Source organism: Oncorhynchus mykiss, chromosome 27 (genome assembly GCF_057628025.1).
Source record: "Oncorhynchus mykiss isolate SJ-2025 chromosome 27, ASM5762802v1, whole genome shotgun sequence".
NCBI lineage: Eukaryota > Metazoa > Chordata > Actinopteri > Salmoniformes > Salmonidae > Oncorhynchus > Oncorhynchus mykiss.
Genome location: NC_143048.1, coordinates 52,563,753 through 52,583,500, shown reverse-complemented (window position 1 = coordinate 52,583,500; position 19,748 = coordinate 52,563,753). Strand labels below are relative to the sequence as shown.

The 19,748-nt window shown below is 46.3% G+C and overlaps 1 pseudogene; it reads left to right on the top strand.

Moving 5' to 3' along the window:
- Positions 1–1,806: 1,806 nt before the first annotated feature.
- LOC149971332 (26S proteasome non-ATPase regulatory subunit 8-like) lies at positions 1,807–16,596 on the top strand (annotated as a pseudogene).
- Positions 16,597–19,748: the final 3,152 nt, after the last annotated feature.

The following is a 19,748-nucleotide window of genomic DNA, read 5'->3' as shown; positions in this document are numbered from 1 at the left end:
GTAATACCCCTGTTAGATTTGTGTACTCTTGTTTGTATATTTCTGTATTTGAATTTGTGTCCATAATAATAATAAAAACATATATTTTAAAATTTTCGAATGACGTATGTAGTACCCGCAGAAGGCCACATGGACGGGCAAGAGAGCTCTAAACCCATACTGTTTTTTGTTGTTGCCTTAAACCCTAAACCTACGTATGACCTATTTTAACCCTAACCCCTAACCCTAGGTGTAACTTATTTTAGCCTTAACCCTAACCCCTAATACTAGGGTAGGGTAGCCTAGAAGACTTTTAGAAACTATTTTAGTAATAATATTATCTTAGTAAATACCATTGTAGTTGGGTTGGCGCCCCCCCCCCTTGGGTTGTGCCGTGGTGGAGATCTTTGTGGGCTATACTCAGCCTTGTCTCAGGATGGTAAGTTGGTGGTTGAAGATATCCCTCTAGTGGTGTGGGGGCTGTGCTTTGGCAAAGTGGGTGGGGTTATATCCTTCCTGTTTGGCCCTGTCTGGAGGTGTCCTCGGAGTGGGCCACAGTGTCTCCTGACTCCTCCTGTCTCAGCCTCCAGTATTTATGCTGCAGTAGTTTATGTGTCGGGGGGCTAGGGTCAGTTTGTTATATCTGGAGTACTTCTCCTGTCCTATCCGGTGTCCTTTGTGAATTTAAGTATGCCCTCAACTAATTCTCTCTTTCTCTCTTTCTTTCTCTCTCTCTCGGAGGACCTAAGCCCTAGGACCATGCCTCAGGACTACCTGACATCATGACTCCTTGCTGTCCCCAGTCCACCTGGCCGTGCTGCTGCTCCAGTTTCAACTGTTCTGCCTGTGATTATTATTATTTGACCATGCTGGTCAATTATGAACATTTGAACATCTTGGCCATGTTCTGTTATAATCTCCACCCGGCACAGCCAGAAGAGGACTGGCCACCCCACATAGCCTGGTTCCTCTCTAGGTTTCTTCCTAGGTTTTTGGGTTTCTGAACAGCACTTTGAGATATCAGCTGATGTACGAAGGGCTATATGAATAAATTTGATTTGATTAGTACTAAATAGAATTTAGATTATATATATTTTTTTAATCAAACCTAAATAAGCATTTCGTTTTTTATTATTAGCTATTTTATGAAATGTATTATTGCAAGGCAGAACACTTGATAAACAAGCCACATTTGACGTTTTATTTTTCATATGTGTTTTGAACTGGGTGTGACCTAGTAACCTCTGTGTGAAAGTCCAGCAACTGGGATAAGTGGGGCAGACTAATCTCAGGAATTCATAGGTTTTAGACTAATCTCAGGATTTCATATGAAAAATACACTCTTTCTCAGCTGCCTATTTAATGTTTTTTTGTGAAGTAATCATTTTTAATTGCTAAATATTTCCAATAGATGGCAGCATAAGACCATGAAGCATCAGTTATAGGCTGTAGTAGCAATATGATTGACATAAAATACCAAGGACTATATGTCCCATGATTTTCTGAAATGGTAACTCATTACTTTATATATCTTGTATTAGGCACGTGTTGCTTTTGGGAGAGCAAAAATAATAATTATAGCAAGTATTGAACCCCAGCCAAATAATCTCTAGTCAGGTGCATTGACTTCAACCCAACATGCATTATATATTAGCTTTAACATCTGATATAGTTCAATAAAGGTTAAGTCAATATGACAGGATGAGCACACATCCTCGGAATAGAAAAGACAAGCATGCAGCTTCCACAACCTGCCAATAAATTACATCACACAATTCTCGCGGTTAACAAATTGACCTCAGTTTGATCAAATTGATCAAAAGGTAAATGAGGCAGAGAGAAACCAGTCTGAACCTGAGGCTCCACGGAATTCTAGAGCAGGTGGGTGAGGACATTGTTGTTGACGTTGTTGTTGACGTTGTTGACATCTGTGGAGCTGTCATTCCTGAATCAAAAGCCAAACTTCAGGAAAATGTGGACATCGTTCATTGTTTGGGAAGAGTCAAGGATCAAGACGAGTCCGAGGACAACCATCATCCAGTTCACCAACAGATCTACACAGGATCTTCTCTAGAGGTGAGGAAAGAACTGTGAGTTCCTCATCAAGCAAAAATGTAAGTTCACTGAGGATCTGTAGACAGTCAGAACCTGTGGCCGATGGTGGCTGCAGTTTGAAATGCAGGGAAAATAGCGTTCTTTGTCGTTGCAAGAGGGATCATTGGTGGGAAAGAAATGTGACCAAATCAGAACATTTGAGAGAGATCCAGTCTAACTCAAACAGAACTGGTAGGCCTAAAAACTGCCTAATTGCCAGGTGAAACGCAGCCTTTTATTGTAAAGAATTTACAAAAACACTTTGAATGAGAAAGGCTGACCTGAACTGGTAAACTAAACACTAACTATTGGTGAATATTTGCTTATTGTAAGGCATACAAAAGCATGCATACAAAAGCATGAAAAACATTTTCCAACCAAACAGATGCATCACGAAAGTCAGAAATAGCGATAAAATAAATCGCTTACCTTTGAAGATCTTCATCTTTTTGCAATCCCAAAGGTCTCAGTTACACAATGAATGGTTGTTCAGTTCGATAAAGTCCTTCTTTATATCCCAAAAATGTATATTTATTTGACGCGTTTGATTCAGAAATATACTGGTTCCAACTCGCCCAACATGACTACAAAGGATCTAATCTAAGTTACCTGTAGACTTGGTCCAAACATTTCAAACAACGTTTCTAATCCAACCTCAGGTACCCTAAAATGTAAATCATCGATAAAATGTAAGACTGAATAAACTGTTTACTGGAGAAAAACAACTCTGACTGGAGGTCACCTGAGTGACACTTAGAAAGAGTAAGACTACTTCATTTTTCAAAAAAAAACATAGAACAATTTCTAAAGGCTGTTGACATCTAGTGCAAGCCATAGAAACTGCAATCTGGGTCCTAATAATTTGGCTTCCCCATAGAAAAGCATTGGAAAATCCAATGACCTCAAAACATTTTTTTCCTGTTGTTACACGTGGTCTGCTACTGCGAGGATGATCAGCTGTCCGTCCTGTCTCCCTGTAGCACTGTCTTAGGTGTCTCACAGTATGGACATTGTACTTTATTGCCCTGGCTACATCTGCAGTCCTCATGCCTCCTTGCAGCATGCCTAAGGCATGTTCACACAGATGAGCAGGGACCCTGGGCATCTTTCTTTTGGTGTTTTTCAGAGTCAGTAGAAAGGCCTCATTAGAGTCCTAAGTTTTCATAACTGTGACCTTAATTGTCTACCGTCTGTAAGCTGTTAGTGTCTTAATGACCGTTCCACAGGTGCATGTCCATTAATTGTTTATGGGTCATTGAACAAGCATGGGAAAACAGAATTTAAACCCTTTACAATGAAGATCTGTGAAGCTATTTGGATTTTTACAAATTATCTTTGAAAGACAGGGTCCTGAAAAAGGGATATTTCTTTTCTTTCTTTTTTTTGCTGATGATATGTAATAATGTCCGACTAGTATTGGACATGATAGACTACAATGAGCACATTATGGAAGATATCTTTATTTTATTTGTAGACCTTTGGTCAATATTTTCAAAGTGTAATTAAGACACTTCATAATAGTAACAGCTCTGTTAAATTATCCCATGGAAACTCAGAGATTTGATATTAGCCTTAGAAATAAACAAGGATGCCCAATATCTCCTTGTTTTTATTGGTCACAAGTTATGGCACATCATATCAATACGGATAATTTTTGGGGTGTTATGGCACTTCATATCAATATAAAAAACACTAGATATATAAGTTATATCGATAACAGTCACTTATTAATCATTACCTCAACCTTCTTTGATCCGCAAAAAAACCCAGCTTTACTGATCATTCCGTACCACACAAATTGGTTTTAATATTTATTTACCAGCTAACTAAATAGCACAGAATACACACTTACATGAGACAAAGGTCCCTAGTGGACTGACAGATGACTGCTTGTTTACCAAAAAAGGGGTAGAGAGAGGGAGACAAAGATCACTTATCGTACATTTGGAAACTACGCTCACAGTAACCATTTACTTTCCACAAAAACCACTGCCTGTTTGGACTAAGAAGTCATGAATGTATTTATGTGTTTGAATGCAGTCGTTCATCATCTATCTCTGTTGAAACCATGCCTTCTTGAAAGGGGGTTGTCCACCAGAGGTCACAATGCCCTCCTTAGATGTTCGGTCATCGGTAGTGTCTTTGTTCAGAACTTGTTCTTAGCTCGTGTGGATAGTCAGTCAGAAGTTTGAACCACTTTACATGCACAGCTGCAGCCTGGCACTGTTCGGGTCTTCTTCACCTCGTATTGAGGTTAAGTTCTAACCATTTCAAACACGTGTACCACGGTCTCATGTCTTTCTGGTCTGATGCTAATTTCTCTTCCAATCCTTTATGCACTCTGTGTAAAAGGGGCATTCCATCATCCTGACATGATCTCTGAGCTCCCTCGGGGCAAGGCTACTTACTGGTGCAAAGTATCACTAAAACTATGTTCTTAACAAAAATACGTTCATGTTTCATGTCTCACCACAACATATAAGATGAAAACCTGACATATACAGTGTGTATACTTTTCAAGTTACAGTATTTTCGTTATACCATTTTTAAAGACATCACAAAATAGACATTAGCTTTCCATAGACCATCTCTCATCATTCCCCATGTTCTGATGTTAGGAATATTGTTCCAGTGTTCACCTTTTGGATGTTAGAGTTTTGCGCGGGCAAAAGTGTCTGTGAACAAACTCATTCCTTTTGTTGATACTAAAGAGAGAGAGTCTCTGCTACATAAAATGTACAACCGGGTGTGAGGTGTCAAAAGTCGGCCCAACCCCCCCTCCTCTCTTCTGTGGGTGAGAGAGGGCCTGGTTATTTGTGAACCATTGTCAATCTGATCTGAGCCCTTGGATCCTCAAGTGTAGTCATGACAATACTTATTGACTCAAGACATTTCAGCTTTTCATTTATAATTAATTCGTAAAAATTTCGACGAACACTTTGACATTATGGGGTATTGTGTGTAAGCCAGTAACAAATCTAAATGTAATGTTACATTTAGGCAGTAAAACAACAAAATGTGTAAAGTCAAGGTGTGAATACTTTCTGAAGGCACTCTATCCGCAGAGCATCTCAACCTGAGCTTGTTCAATCTAGGGATGAGTTGCCAGAGTCGGTCTACATGCTTCTGCTGCTCTATACAGGGATGAGTTGCCAGAGTCGGTCTACATGCTCCTGCTGCTCCATATAGGGATGAGTTGCCAGAGTCGGTCTACATGCTCCTGCTGCTCCATCCAGGGATCAGCTGCCAGAGTCGGCCTACATGCTCCTGCTGCTCCATCCAGGGATGAGTTGCCAGACTCGGCCTACATGCTCCTGCTGCTCCATCTAGGGATGAGTTGACAGAGTCGGCCGACATGCTCCTGCTGCTCCATCCAGGGATGAGTTGCCAGAGTCAGTCTACATGCTCCTGCTGCTCCCTCCAGGGATGAGTTGCCAGAGTCGGCCTACATGCTCCTGCTGCTCCCTCCAGGGATGAGTTGCCAGAGTCGGCCTACATGCTCCAGCTGCTGGGTCTGCACCTAATCTTTCTGCTGTCCCAGAACCGTGTGTCAGTTCCAAACAGACCTGGAGAGGCTGACTGCTAAAGACATCCAGATCAACATCTCCTTAGAGCAGGTGACCTCTGCTGCTTCAGACATGTCACCTCATCCTCTCCCCAATAGTCATATTCTGGCTTTCATTGACTTCTAGTTCAATGTTTTAACTGGGTCGTTCCACCTCAAAAACACAAGAGAGAGGATTTTGACACTCATCTCAGATTGTATGGAAATTGTTTTATGTTAGAAATAGATAAGAACAGCATTCCACCAACAATTATTTTGTTGATATATAATTTGATCTATGAGAAGTGAAGCTAATTGATTGCGCCCAAATTGGCCTTTTTAATTTAAAGATTCACATAATATTCAACAATTATAGTACCCAACATCCGACTTAAGACCAAACTTCTTCCCACCATTGACTAAGACATGTGGAATCCAATACAATGGTCAAAAGCCACCCACAGAACCCCTCCCCCAAACCCCACACTAATCTCTCACCAACAACCAGTATACAGTAGCAGTTCTCTGTCTGACTAGTATGGAGCTGGGGCTTGGAGTATTGCTTCTTCATACTTTAATATATTCCTTGTGCAGCTGGTGATGTTTTTTTCCCCTGTTCAGAGAAATGATCCAAGGACTTCAGTAATTTCTCATGCAGAAACCGGATTACATACATAAATTCCAAAAGATGATATTCGCAATGTCAACGAAGCAAAAAAACAAACGACCAATTACATCAATAGCCACTACAAAGTCAAAATGATTTGTCATGAGTTCAGAACCATTTACTTGATTTTGCAGACCCACGACTATGGTGTATTGACGCTAGCTAGCTAGCCAGCCTAGGAAGCTCTGGTCTAGTCCAATGGAAACCCATGAAACCTTGCTGGCTAACGTGGCTTGCTAGATGAGTAGTGGTGAGACAGATTCAAGGCTCTATTTTGATGGTTAGGGTGAAATCAACCACATGACTACCTAGGTGTCATCGTATCCCCACAGATCACAGCGAATTCAACAGTACTTGATAGAGTCCACTGGCTTGCTGAACTGGTGTAAAAATGTCACAATTGCATATGATTTGTATATGAACATATCTGGGACATTTTGGAGAACACTTATGGATTGTTAGACACATACATACATCTATGGATTTTCTCTGTAAACTGATTTGCATTTCTGGGGATGAGGTGGGGCTAAACTAATTGAGAAAGGGAAATCCAGCATACTTTGTGATATCAAATACCTTCTTCCACTTTAAGACAGGGGATGCAACAAAGCTCACATGAAACCATTCATGTGATCTGAATGATCTGAAATATGGATGCCCACACCTGCTGAGTCTGAAAATGAAAGATGATTGTAAATATCCCCAAAGTACATTGAATGGGCTTTTGACATTCACACAGCTCTAATGAAAAATCTTTGACCTAAATCTGGGTATATGAGGACATCTAGTGGTCACCGGGTGTTTCATCCTCAGTCACGACCAATCATAAATGTGTATTCCTCCACAGCTTGGCTCAGAACAGGGCAGCACGGCTGGCCCTTAAATGTCCTCGGAGAGCTAACATTAATAATATGCTTGCACATCTCTCATGGCTCGAAGTGGAGGAGAGACTGACTTCATAACACATTTGTTTTTGTAAGAGGCGTTGACACGCTGAATGCACCAAGCTGTCTGTATAAACTACAAGCACACAGCTCGGAAACCCATGCATACCCCACAAGACATGCCACCAGAAGTCTCTTCACAGTCCCCAAGTCCAGAACAGACTATGGAAGGCACACAGTACTACATAGAGCCATGACTACATGGAACTGTATTCCACATCAGGTAACTGATGCAAGAGGTAGAATTAGATTTAAAGAACAGATAAAAATACACCTTATGAATCAGCGGGGACTGTGAAGAGACACAAACACATGATTAGACACGCACTCCATAAACATGTACACATGGATGTTCTATTGTAGATATGTGGTAGTAGAGTAGTGGTCTGAGGGAACACAATGTATTGTAGATATGTGGTTGTCATGTACTGTCATGTTGTCTTGTCTCTGTCCTTTCCCTTCACCCTGTCTCCCTCTGCTGGTCGTGTTAGGTTACCTTTTCTCCCCCGCTTTCCCCCAGCTGTCCCTTGTCTCCTCTAACTACCCATTCACCCCGTTCCCCACCTGTTCCCTTTTTTCCCTCTGATTAGGTCCCAATATCTCTCTCTGTTTCTGCTCCTGTCCTTGTCGGATTCTTGTTTGTTTGTGTCATTCATGCCTGAACCAGACTGTCGTCATGTTTGCTGTAACCTTGTCCTGTCCTGTCGGAATCTGCCGGTCCATCTGAGCCTACCTATGTTTGGTAATTAAAGAAGCTCTGTTTAAGTTGATTCGCTTTTGGGTCCTCATTCACGCACCGTAACAGAAGAATCCGACCAAGAATGGACCCAGCGACTTCGGATCCTCTCCACTCAGCCGTCGAGATCCAGGGAGCGATGCTAGGCAGACACAAGCAGGAATTGTCTGCTGCTCGACATGCCGTTGAGACCCTGGCCACCCAAGTCTCCAACCTCACAGAACAGGTTCACCATCTCCGCCTCGATCCACCGGCCACTTCCAGGGCTTTCGAATCTCCGGAGCCCAGAATCAATAACCCGCCGTGTTACTCTGGGGAGCCCACTGAATGCCGCTCGTTCCTCACCCAGTGTGATATTGTGTTTTCTCTCCAGCCCAACACTTACTCCAGGAGCACTGCTCGTGTCGCCTACGTCATATCTCTCCTTATTGGACGGGCTCGTGAGTGGGGCACGGCAATCTGGGAGGCAAGGGCTGAGTGTACTAACCAGTATCAAGACTTTAAGGAGGAGATGATACGGGTTTTTGATCGATCTGTTTTTGGGGAGGAGGCTTCCAGGGCCCTGTCTTCCCTATGTCAAGGCAATCGATCCATAACAGACTATATTGAGTTTCGCACTCTTGCTGTCTCCAGTGGCTGGAACGAGCCGGTCTTGCTCGCTCGTCTTCTGGAGGGTTTCCGCGCAGAGGTAAAGGATGAGATTCTCTCCCGGGAGGTTCCTTCCAGCGTGGATTCCTTGATTGAACTCGCTATTCGCATTGAGCGACGGGTTGATCTTCGTCACCGAGCTCGTGGAAAGGAGCTCGCGCTCTCCGTCGCCTCCCTCTCCGCATCACTACCATCTTCCTCTGCCGGCTCGGGTGCTGAGCCCATGCAGCTGGGAGGTATCCGCATCTCGACTGAGGAGAGGGAACGGAGAATCACCAACCGCCTCTGTCTCTATTGCGGTTCCGCTGGTCATTTTGTCACTTCATGTCCAGTAAAAGGCCAGAGCTCGTCAGTAAGCGGAGGGCTACTGGTGAGCGCTACTACTCCTGTCTCTCCTTCAAGATCCTGCACTACCTTGTCGGTCCATCTACGCTGGACCGGTTCGTCAGCTTCCTGCAGTGCCTTAATAGACTCTGGGGCGGAGGGCTGTTTTATGGACGAGACCTGGGCTCGGGAACATGACATTCCTCTCAGACAGTTAAAGGAGCCCACGGCCTTGTTCGCCCTGGATGGTAGTCCTCTCCCCAGGATTCAGCGTGAGACGCTACCTTTAACCCTCACTGTTTCTGGTAATCATAGTGAAACCATTTCTTTTTTAATTTTTCGTTCACCTTTTACACCTGTTGTTTTGGGCCATCCCTGGCTAGTTTGTCATAATCCTTCCATTAATTGGTCTAGTAATTCTATCCTCTCCTGGAACGTCTCTTGTCATGTGAAATGTTTAATGTCTGCTATCCCTCCTGTTTCCTCTGTCTCTTCTTCACAGGAGGAGCCTGGTGATTTGACAGGGGTGCCGGAGGAATATCACGATCTGCGCACGGTGTTCAGTCGGTCCAGGGCCACCTCTCTTCCTCCACACCGGTCGTATGATTGTAGTATTGATCTCCTTCCGGGAACCACCCCCCCCCGGGGTAGACTATACTCTCTGTCGGCTCCCGAACGTAAGGCTCTCGAGGATTATTTGTCTGTAGCTCTTGACGCCGGTACCATAGTCCCCTCCTCCTCTCCCGCCGGAGCGGGGTTTTTTTTTGTCAAGAAGAAGGACGGGTCTCTGCGCCCCTGCATAGATTATCGAGGGCTGAATGACATAACAGTGAAGAATCGTTATCCGCTTCCTCTTATGTCTTCAGCCTTCGAGATCCTGCAGGGAGCCAGGTTTTTCACTAAGTTGGACCTTCGTAACGCTTACCATCTCGTGCGCATCAGGGAGGGGGACGAGTGGAAGACGGCGTTTAACACTCCGTTAGGGCACTTTGAATACCGGGTTCTTCCTTTCGGCCTCGCTAACGCTCCAGCTGTCTTTCAGGCATTAGTCAATGATGTCCTGAGAGACATGCTGAACATCTTTGTTTTCGTTTACCTTGACGATATCCTGATTTTTTCACCGTCACTCCAGATTCATGTTCAGCACGTTCGACGTGTCCTCCAGCGGCTTTTAGAGAATTGTCTTTTTGTGAAGGCTGAGAAGTGCACTTTTCATGCCTCCTCCGTCACATTTCTCGGTTCTGTTATTTCCGCTGAAGGCATTAAGATGGATCCCGCTAAGGTCCAAGCTGTCATTGATTGGCCCGTCCCTAAGTCACGCGTCGAGCTGCAGCGCTTTCTCGGCTTCGCGAACTTCTATCGTCGTTTCATCCGTAATTTCGGTCAGGTGGCAGCTCCTCTCACAGCCCTTACTTCTGTCAAGACGTGCTTTAAGTGGTCCGTTTCCGCCCAGGGAGCTTTTGATCTCCTCAAGAATCGTTTTACATCCGCTCCTATCCTTGTTACACCTGACGTCTCTAGACAGTTCGTTGTCGAGGTTGACGCGTCAGAGGTGGGAGTGGGAGCCATCCTTTCTCAGCGCTCCCTCTCTGACGACAAGGTCCACCCATGCGCGTATTTTTCTCATCGCCTGTCGCCGTCGGAACGTAATTATGATGTGGGTAACCGCGAACTGCTCGCCATCCGGTTAGCCCTAGGCGAATGGCGACAGTGGTTGGAGGGGGCGACCGTTCCTTTTGTCGTTTGGACTGACCATAGGAACCTTGAGTACATCCGTTCTGCCAAACGACTTAATGCGCGTCAGGCGCGTTGGGCGCTGTTTTTCGCTCGTTTCGAGTTCGTGATTTCTTATCGTCCGGGCTCTAAGAACACCAAGCCTGATGCTTTGTCTCGTCTCTTCAGTTCTTCAGTAGCCTCCACTGACCCCGAGGGGATTCTCCCTGAGGGGCGTGTTGTCGGGTTGACTGTCTGGGGAATTGAGAGGCAGGTAAAGCAAGCACTCACTCAAACTCCGTCGCCGCGCGCTTGTCCTAGGAACCTTCTTTTCGTTCCCGTTCCTACTCGTCTGGCCGTTCTTCAGTGGGCTCACTCTGCCAAGTTAGCCGGCCACCCTGGCGTTCGGGGTACGCTTGCTTCCATTCGCCAGCGTTTCTGGTGGCCCACCCGGGAGCATGACACGCGTCGTTTCGTGGCTGCTTGTTCGGTCTGCGCGCAGACTAAGTCCGGTAACTCTCCTCCTGCCGGCCGTCTCAGGCCGCTTCCTATTCCCTCTCGACCGTGGTCTCACATCGCCTTAGATTTTGTCACCGGACTGCCTTCGTCAGCGGGGAAGACTGTTATTCTTACGGTTGTCGATAGGTTCTCTAAGGCGGCTCATTTCATTCCCCTTGCTAAGCTTCCTTCTGCTAAAGAGACGGCACAAATCATCATCGAGAATGTTTTCAGAATTCATGGCCTTCCGTCAGACGTCGTTTCGGACAGAGGTCCGCAATTCACGTCTCAATTTTGGAGGGAGTTTTGCCGTTTGATTGGGGCTTCCGTCAGTCTCTCTTCCGGCTTTCACCCCCAGTCTAACGGTCAAGCAGAACGGGCCAATCAGACTATTGGTCGCATCTTACGCAGTCTTTCTTTTCGCAACCCTGCGTCTTGGTCAGAACAGCTCCCCTGGGCAGAATACGCCCACAACTCGCTTCCTTCGTCTGCGACCGGGCTATCTCCTTTTCAGAGTAGCCTCGGGTACCAGCCTCCGTTGTTCTCATCTCAGTTCGCCGAGTCCAGCGTCCCCTCCGCTCAGGCTTTTGTCCAACGTTGCGAGCGCACCTGGAAGAGGGTCAGGTCTGCACTTTGCCGTTATAGGGCGCAGACTGTGAGAGCTGCTAATAAGCGTAGAACTAAGAGCCCTAGATATTGTCGCGGTCAGAGAGTTTGGCTCTCCACTCAGAACCTTCCCCTTAAGACGGCTTCTCGCAAGTTGACCCCGCGGTTCATTGGTCCATTCCGTATCTCTCAGGTCATTAATCCTGTCGCAGTGCGACTTCTTCTTCCGCGATATCTTCGTCGCGTCCACCCGGTCTTCCATGTCTCCTGTGTTAAGCCCGTTCTTCGCGCCCCCGCTCGTCTCCCCCCCCCCCCCCCCCATCCTTGTCGAGGGCGCACCTATCTACAGGGTCCGTAAAATCTTGGACATGCGTCCTCGGGGCCGTGGTCATCAGTACCTAGTTGACTGGGAGGGGTACGGTCCTGAGGAGAGGAGTTGGGTTCCCTCTCGGGACGTGCTGGACCGTGCGCTGATTGATGATTTCCTCCGTTGCCGCCAGGTTTCCTCCTCGAGTGCGCCAGGAGGCGCTCGGTGAGTGGGGGGGTACTGTCATGTACTGTCATGTTGTCTTGTCTCTGTCCTTTCCCTTCACCCTGTCTCCCTCTGCTGGTCGTGTTAGGTTACCTTTTCTCCCCCGCTTTCCCCCAGCTGTCCCTTGTCTCCTCTAACTACCCATTCACCCCGTTCCCCACCTGTTCCCTTTTTTCCCTCTGATTAGGTCCCAATATCTCTCTCTGTTTCTGCTCCTGTCCTTGTCGGATTCTTGTTTGTTTGTGTCATTCATGCCTGAACCAGACTGTCGTCATGTTTGCTGTAACCTTGTCCTGTCCTGTCGGAATCTGCCGGTCCATCTGAGCCTACCTATGTTTGGTAATTAAAGAAGCTCTGTTTAAGTTGATTCGCTTTTGGGTCCTCATTCACGCACCGTAACAGTGGTAGTAGAGTAGTGGTCTGAGGGAACACAATGAATGTATTGTTGATATGTGGTAGTAGTGGTCTGAGGGAACACAATGTATTGTAGATATGAGGTAGTAGAGTAGTGGTCTGAGGGAACACAATGAATGTATTGTTGATATGTGGTAGTAGTGGTCTGAGGTAACACTATGTGGTAGTAGACTAGTGCTCTGAGGGAACACAATGAATGTATTGGGTAAAAAATGTAACATTACATTTCATAACTGCCTTGGTGTTGCTGGACCCCAGGAAGAGTAGCTGCTGCCTTGTCAGGAACTAATGGGGATCCATAATAAACCCCAGGAAGAGTAGCTGCTGCCTTGGAAGGAACTAATGGGGATCCATAATAAACCCCAGGAAGAGTAGCTGCTGCCTTGGCAGGAACTAATGGGGATCCTTAATAAATACATACATACATGTTAAGGAGTGCACTTTCCTATGCACAACAACACAACTAGAGATTTGATGCAGGTATTTTCTTTGCAACATGTATTGTCATTGACTAGAAGAACATATAATTGTATGACCTATGCGTCTGTACCTGCATTTTTGTACCCCCCTAGTACTAGATAGCTAGCTAGATGGGGCAGTCCAGTCCCAGAGGCAGTCCATTCTGTATGCCTTCTTGACTTTGATACAATGTGTCGTCACTGACTCGTTATGCATTTGTGCATGCACAATGGTAGCTAACTTAGCTAGCTCATCAACCAGTATTTTCTTTGCTTTTTCTGCACGATGGCACTTAACGCCTTGACTCTCATAGGGACCAGTGAGCTCATTTAGCTAGCTGTTAGCCAGCAGGGTTGCATTGGTTTCCATTGGACTGGTGCTTGCTGCTCTATCCAGCCAGGTAACTAGCTAATGAGAGCTGATTATTATGTAGCAGCATATTCTGACGAGTCGCTAGCATGTTAACATAAGCTAGCTAGCTAATGTCGATATATCGAAGTCACTGGTCCGCAACATCAAGCAAATTGTACAGAACTAAATCATGTTTTGACTTTGTAGTGGCGCTTCATTTTTTTGGTTTGTGTGCGTTTTCCCTAGTGACATTGAGAATGTCATCTTTTTGGCATTTAATCCGGTTTTGGCATGAGAAAAATGACAGAAATTAATTTCCACACATGTATTCAGAGCCTCAGAAATAAGAGATCAGGTCACGGATTAGGAGCCTCTACCTTCTACTGTAATGACCCATATGTATATCGCTTCTTTGCTTGTTCTTTCTCTTTGTCTTTGTGGAACCATGGCAATTCCAGCTGGCTTGTAGAATGCCTTTTTAACTTTTCACTATCTTCATGTCAGTACCTGATGGAAGGAAGTTACAACAAAGTGTGCCGGGCCAAAGGTAATGTAACAGGGTTATATTGGTGATTCCCCTTGCCACTTTATTGTTAAGCCAATGGGTTTTTGGTTTGAGTTTGTCTTGCCTTCACCTACTCAACATGGCATCTTATTGGCTGGTTTGCGTAGCTTGCTTATGAGGGGGGGGTGTTCCAGTTAGAATCGTCCCAGTGAACAAGCACCAAACCAGCGGTAAGTTGTTGGTTGCAAAGAACTGTACATCAAAAGTGATTTTTATACTCTCAAGTGATGATTTAAATGTACAATTTATATCAAATTGTAAATGTTATTCGAACATCACACATAAGATGCAGCGGTTTTTGGAGAATATTTGTTGTGCATTTTGTTGTAGAGAATTCCCGCCAGTATTAGCTAGCAACTTACTGTGTCTGGTGGGGGGGGTTCATATATTTTGTACAGTGTGTGAGTGCAGAGTTGGATGGTGAGCCGTGCATTGCATGACGTGCAATTTTGTGCTGTTCCTATCAGGTACATTGTTAAAGATATTATATTGTATATTGTAATTGTATTATTTTGGTAACTAGCCCAGTGAACAAGCACCAAACCAGCGTGAGTGAGTGCAGAGTTGGATGGTGAGCCGTGCATTGCATGACGTGCAATTTTGTGCTGTTCCAATCAGAATAAAGCTACATGACTGGTGCTACATGTTGGAGTTCCGTGTCGATGACTGATTGTACACAACGCAAGAAGAGTACTGTTACAGTAACATCCCCGCTGAGAGCTACACCTTCTTCATAGATATTCTGCTAAGCAGAATGATTTCTGACATTGGATGAATTGATATTGTCTGGAAATGGCAGATGCATGGATTCATTGAGTCATCCTTGTGGTCCAGCAATGGCATGGTGTGATCCTTGTGTGTGTTTTCCAGTGATGATATTTCTGGGTGCATAGAGAAGGCTTATAAACAGATCCATTTCAATTAAGCTATCAGAGTGCTTTTCTTCTCCTGCCCAAACAACATGACAGAGTTTAAAGGTTAGTTAATATCTGCTCTACTCTGTTGTAACCCTACTGAACACTAGCCTGGTCCAAAATCTGTTTGTGCTTGACAAAGGAGTTAGCTTTAAAGAACGGCCGATCCTTAGAACTTGAGTTTAGTCCAGTCTCATCATATTACAGTTGTGTCTGTGTGTTACAGCGAGGCTGGACCCAGAACCTCTCATCATATTACAGTTGTGTCTGTGTGTTACAGCGAGGCTGGACCCAGAACCTCTCATCGTATTACAGTTGTGTCTGTGTGTTACAGCGAGGCTGGACCCAGAACCTCTCATCGTATTACAGTTGTGTCTGTGTGTTACAGCGAGGCTGGACCCAGAACCTCTCATCGTATTACAGTTGTGTCTGTGTGTTACAGCGAGGCTGGACCCAGAACCTCTCATCGTATTACAGTTGTGTCTGTGTGTTACAGCGAGGCTGGACCCAGAACCTCTCATCGTATTACAGTTGTGTCTGTGTGTTACAGCGAGGCTGGACCCAGAACCTCTCATCGTATTACAGTTGTGTCTGTGTGTTACAGCGAGGCTGGACCCAGAACCTCTCATCGTATTACAGTTGTGTCTGTGTGTTACAGCGAGGCTGGACCCAGAACCTCTCATCGTATTACAGTTGTGTCTGTGTGTTACAGCGAGGCTGGACCCAGTACCTCTCATCATATTACAGTTGTGTCTGTGTGTTACAGCGAGGCTGGACCCAGAACCATCTCATCATATTACAGTTGTGTCTGTGTGTTACAGCGAGGCTGGACCCAGAACCTCTCATCGTATTACAGTTGTGTCTGTGTGTTACAGCGAGGCTGGACCCAGAACCATCTCATCATATTACAGTTGTGTCTGTGTGTTACAGCGAGGCTGGACCCAGAACCTCTCATCATATTACAGTTGTGTCTGTGTGTTACAGCGAGACTGGACCCAGAACCTCTCATCATATTACAGTTGTGTCTGTGTGTTACAGCGAGACTGGACCCAGAACCTCTCATCATATTACAGTTGTGTCTGTGTGTTACAGCGAGGCTGGACCCAGAACCTCTCATCGTATTACAGTTGTGTCTGTGTGTTACAGCGAGGCTGGACCCAGAACCTCTCATCGTATTACAGTTGTGTCTGTGTGTTACAGCGAGGCTGGACCCAGAACCTCTCATCGTATTACAGTTGTGTCTGTGTGTTACAGCGAGGCTGGACCCAGAACCTCTCATCGTATTACAGTTGTGTCTGTGTGTTACAGCGAGACTGGACCCAGAACCTCTCATCGTATTACAGTTGTGTCTGTGTGTTACAGCGAGACTGGACCCAGAACCTCTCATCGTATTACAGTTGTGTCTGTGTGTTACAGCGAGGCTGGACCCAGAACCTCTCATCATATTACAGTTGTGTATGTGATTTACAGCAGGGCTGGACCCAGAGCCCAGGTGGTTACTACTCATTCAGTAGCCAACAGCAGAGGACAGAGCAAGTCAACTCTCCCTCCACCGAGCTGGCTTCGCAAGTCATAGAGTATGCACGGCAGCTGGAGATGATTGTCTAGAGTAACCTACTGCAGAAGTTAGCTATTACACACACACTTGATACCAAACTACACAGTCCTCTTATGTCTCCATACATTGTCACACTTGTAGATTTGCCAAGACTTTGACAGATTGTTAGACTGGTAGTTTGTCCAACACTTTGTTGTGACAGATTGTCAGTCGTTCTCTCCCACTCAACCGGCTTCTCACAGCTCCCTGAGAAGAGACATGAGTATTTTAACATCCTCTAGTCTGACTGTGTTAATGCATCTGAGTAACTGAAATAAAGTTGTGGCATCACTTTCCAGCTAAGGCTAGTCTGTTCAGTGGCTCCTAACAGCATTGTTCACCTTTGGGAATGAGTTCAAAGAAGGAAATGTCCTAGTTGCCATTTACCTTGACTGCATAGAAGAACATGGTGTGAATGTTTGGAGGGTTTCTGTCTAGGGATTAGGGTGTAATTTGATATTTGCCCAGTCCATTTCCTAATGCATAGTGTGCTGCAGCATAGTGGCCATATAGTAACTTTGTTTCAGGACATCCTGCATTACACCTGGTATTTTTCTAGTCCTCCGAGGTATCAGCAAACTCATTCAGTAAACCTGTTCATATTTTAATTTCTTTACTCTGTAATGCACACAGTCTATTTCATTGCCCTGGCCTTGTCTTATAGCAACTTGTGGGTGTTTTTAAATTGTACTTTATTGCCCCCCACTATGGTTTTTAATCCAATTGATCTGGAAAATACAATTGTTTGTTTCAGAAAAATGTGCACAAGTATGAAATGTAAAATATATATATTTTTTAATGATATACTGTCTATATTTCATGTGTCATATGATTTAAAATTTAACATACTAACTATACTGCTCAATTATATTATTTCATCCTTTCTTTATTTTGAAGATCAGTTTCATGTAGTATAAATATTTGCTAAACACATATCTAGTGACTAGTGCTAGGGAGGTGGCTAAGGGTTGCCGTGGTGACCCATGGAGGCTCACCGGAAGTTCCTGCTCAAGTTCAACCTGACAGGAGAGGAAGATAGAGAAAAGACAGGTTTCTCCACTGGGGGACTAGAAATGAAATGATATGAATGGAACAGGTCCTGCTGAGGCTGGTGTTGGTGTGAGGGGTCCTGTTGAGGCTGGTGTTGGTGTGAGGGGTCCTGTTGAGGCTAGCGTTGGTGTGAGGGGTCCTGCTGAGGCTGGCGTTGGTGTGAGGGGTCCTGTTGAGGCTGGCGTTGGTGTGAGGGGTCTTGTTGAGGCTTGTGTTGGTGTGAGGGGTCCTGTTGAGGCTGGTGTTGGTGTGAGGGGTCGTGTTGAGTCTGGTGTTGGTGTGAGGGGTCGTGTTGAGGCTGGTGTTGGTGTGAGGGGTCCTGTTGAGGCTGGTGTTGGTGTGAGGGGTCCTGTTGAGGCTAGCGTTGGTGTGAGGGGTCCTGCTGAGGCTGGCGTTGGTGTGAGGGGTCCTGTTGAGGCTGGCGTTGGTGTGAGGGGTCTTGTTGAGGCTTGTGTTGGTGTGAGGGGTCCTGTTGAGGCTGGTGTTGGTGTGAGGGGTCGTGTTGAGGCTGGTGTTGGTGTGAGGGGTCGTGTTGAGGCTGGTGTTGGTGTGAGGGGTCCTGTTGAAGTTGGCGTTGGTGCTGAAGCACGTCATGGTGTTGTGATGGGGTTTGAGCTGGGTCTTGAGGTGATGCTCTGAGACCTGTCGTCTCTGCTGCCCCCTGCTGGCTGAGCCCCGGATCTGTATTTGTATTTATTATGGATCCCCATTACTCATCCTGCGGTGCATCAAAATTAAGGCAGTTTATACAATTTTAAAAACACTACAATCCATTCACAGATTTCACATCACACTGTGTGCCCTCAGGCCCCTACTCCACCGCATATCTACAGTTCTAAATCCATGTGTGTGTATGTTATCGTATGTCTTTGCATGTGTCTGTGCCTATGTTTGGGTTTCTTCACAGTCCCTGCTGTTCCGTGAAGTTTATTTTATCTGATTTTTAAATCTGATTTTACTGCTTGCATCAGTTACCTGATGTGGAATAGAGTTCTGTGTTGTCATGGCTCTATGTAGTACTGTGCACCTCAAATAGTATGTTCTAGACTTGTCTTGTGGGGTAAGCAAAGGTATCTGAGCTGTGTCCCAGTAGTTCAAAATAGACAGCTGGGTGCATTCAATACTTCTCTGCTACCCTCTACTGGCTGAACCCTGGACTTGTCCCCTCTACTGGCTCTGGACCTGTCCCCTCTACTGGCTCTGGACCTGTCCCCTCTACTGGCTGAACCCTGGACCTGTCCCCTCTGCAGGCTGAACCCTGGACCTGTCCCCTCTGCTGACTCTGGACCTGTCCCCTCTACTGGCTCTGGACCTGTCCCCTGTACTGGCTCTGGATCTGTCCCCTCTGCAGGCTGAACCCTGGACCTGTCCCCTCTACTGGCTCTGGACCTGTCCCCTCTACTGGCTCTGGACCTGTCCCCTCTACTGGCTGAACCCTGGACCTGTCCCCTCTACTGGCTCTGGACCTGTCCCCTCTACTGGCTGAACCCTGGACCTGTCCCCTCTGCTGACTCTGGACCTGTCCCCTCTGCTGACTCTGGACCTGTCCCCTCTACTGGCTCTGGACCTGTCCCCTGTACTGGCTATGGACCTGTCCCCTCTGCAGGCTGAACCCTGGACCTGCCCCCTCTACTGACTCTGGACCTGTCCCCTCTACTGGCTCTGGACCTGTCCCCTCTACTGGCTCTGGACCTGTCCCCTCTGCAGGCTGAACCCTGGACCTGCCCCCTCTACTGACTCTGGACCTGTCCCCTCTACTGGCTCTGGACCTGTCCCCTCTACTGGCTCTGGACCTGTCCCCTCTGCAGGCTGAACCCTGGACCTGTCCCCTCTACTGACTCTGGACCTGTCCCCTCTACTGGCTCTGGACCTGTCCCCTCTACTGGCTCTGGACCTGTCCCCTCTGCAGGCTGAACCCTGGACCTGTCCCCTCTGCAGGCTGAACCCTGGACGTGTCCCCTCTACTGGCTCTGTACCTGTCCCCTCTACTGGCTCTGGACCTGTCCCCTCTACTGGCCCTGGACCTGTCCCCTCTGCTGACTCTGGACCTGTCCCCTCTACTGGCTCTGGACCTGTCCCCTCTGCTGGCCATGGACCTGTCCCCTCTGCTGAC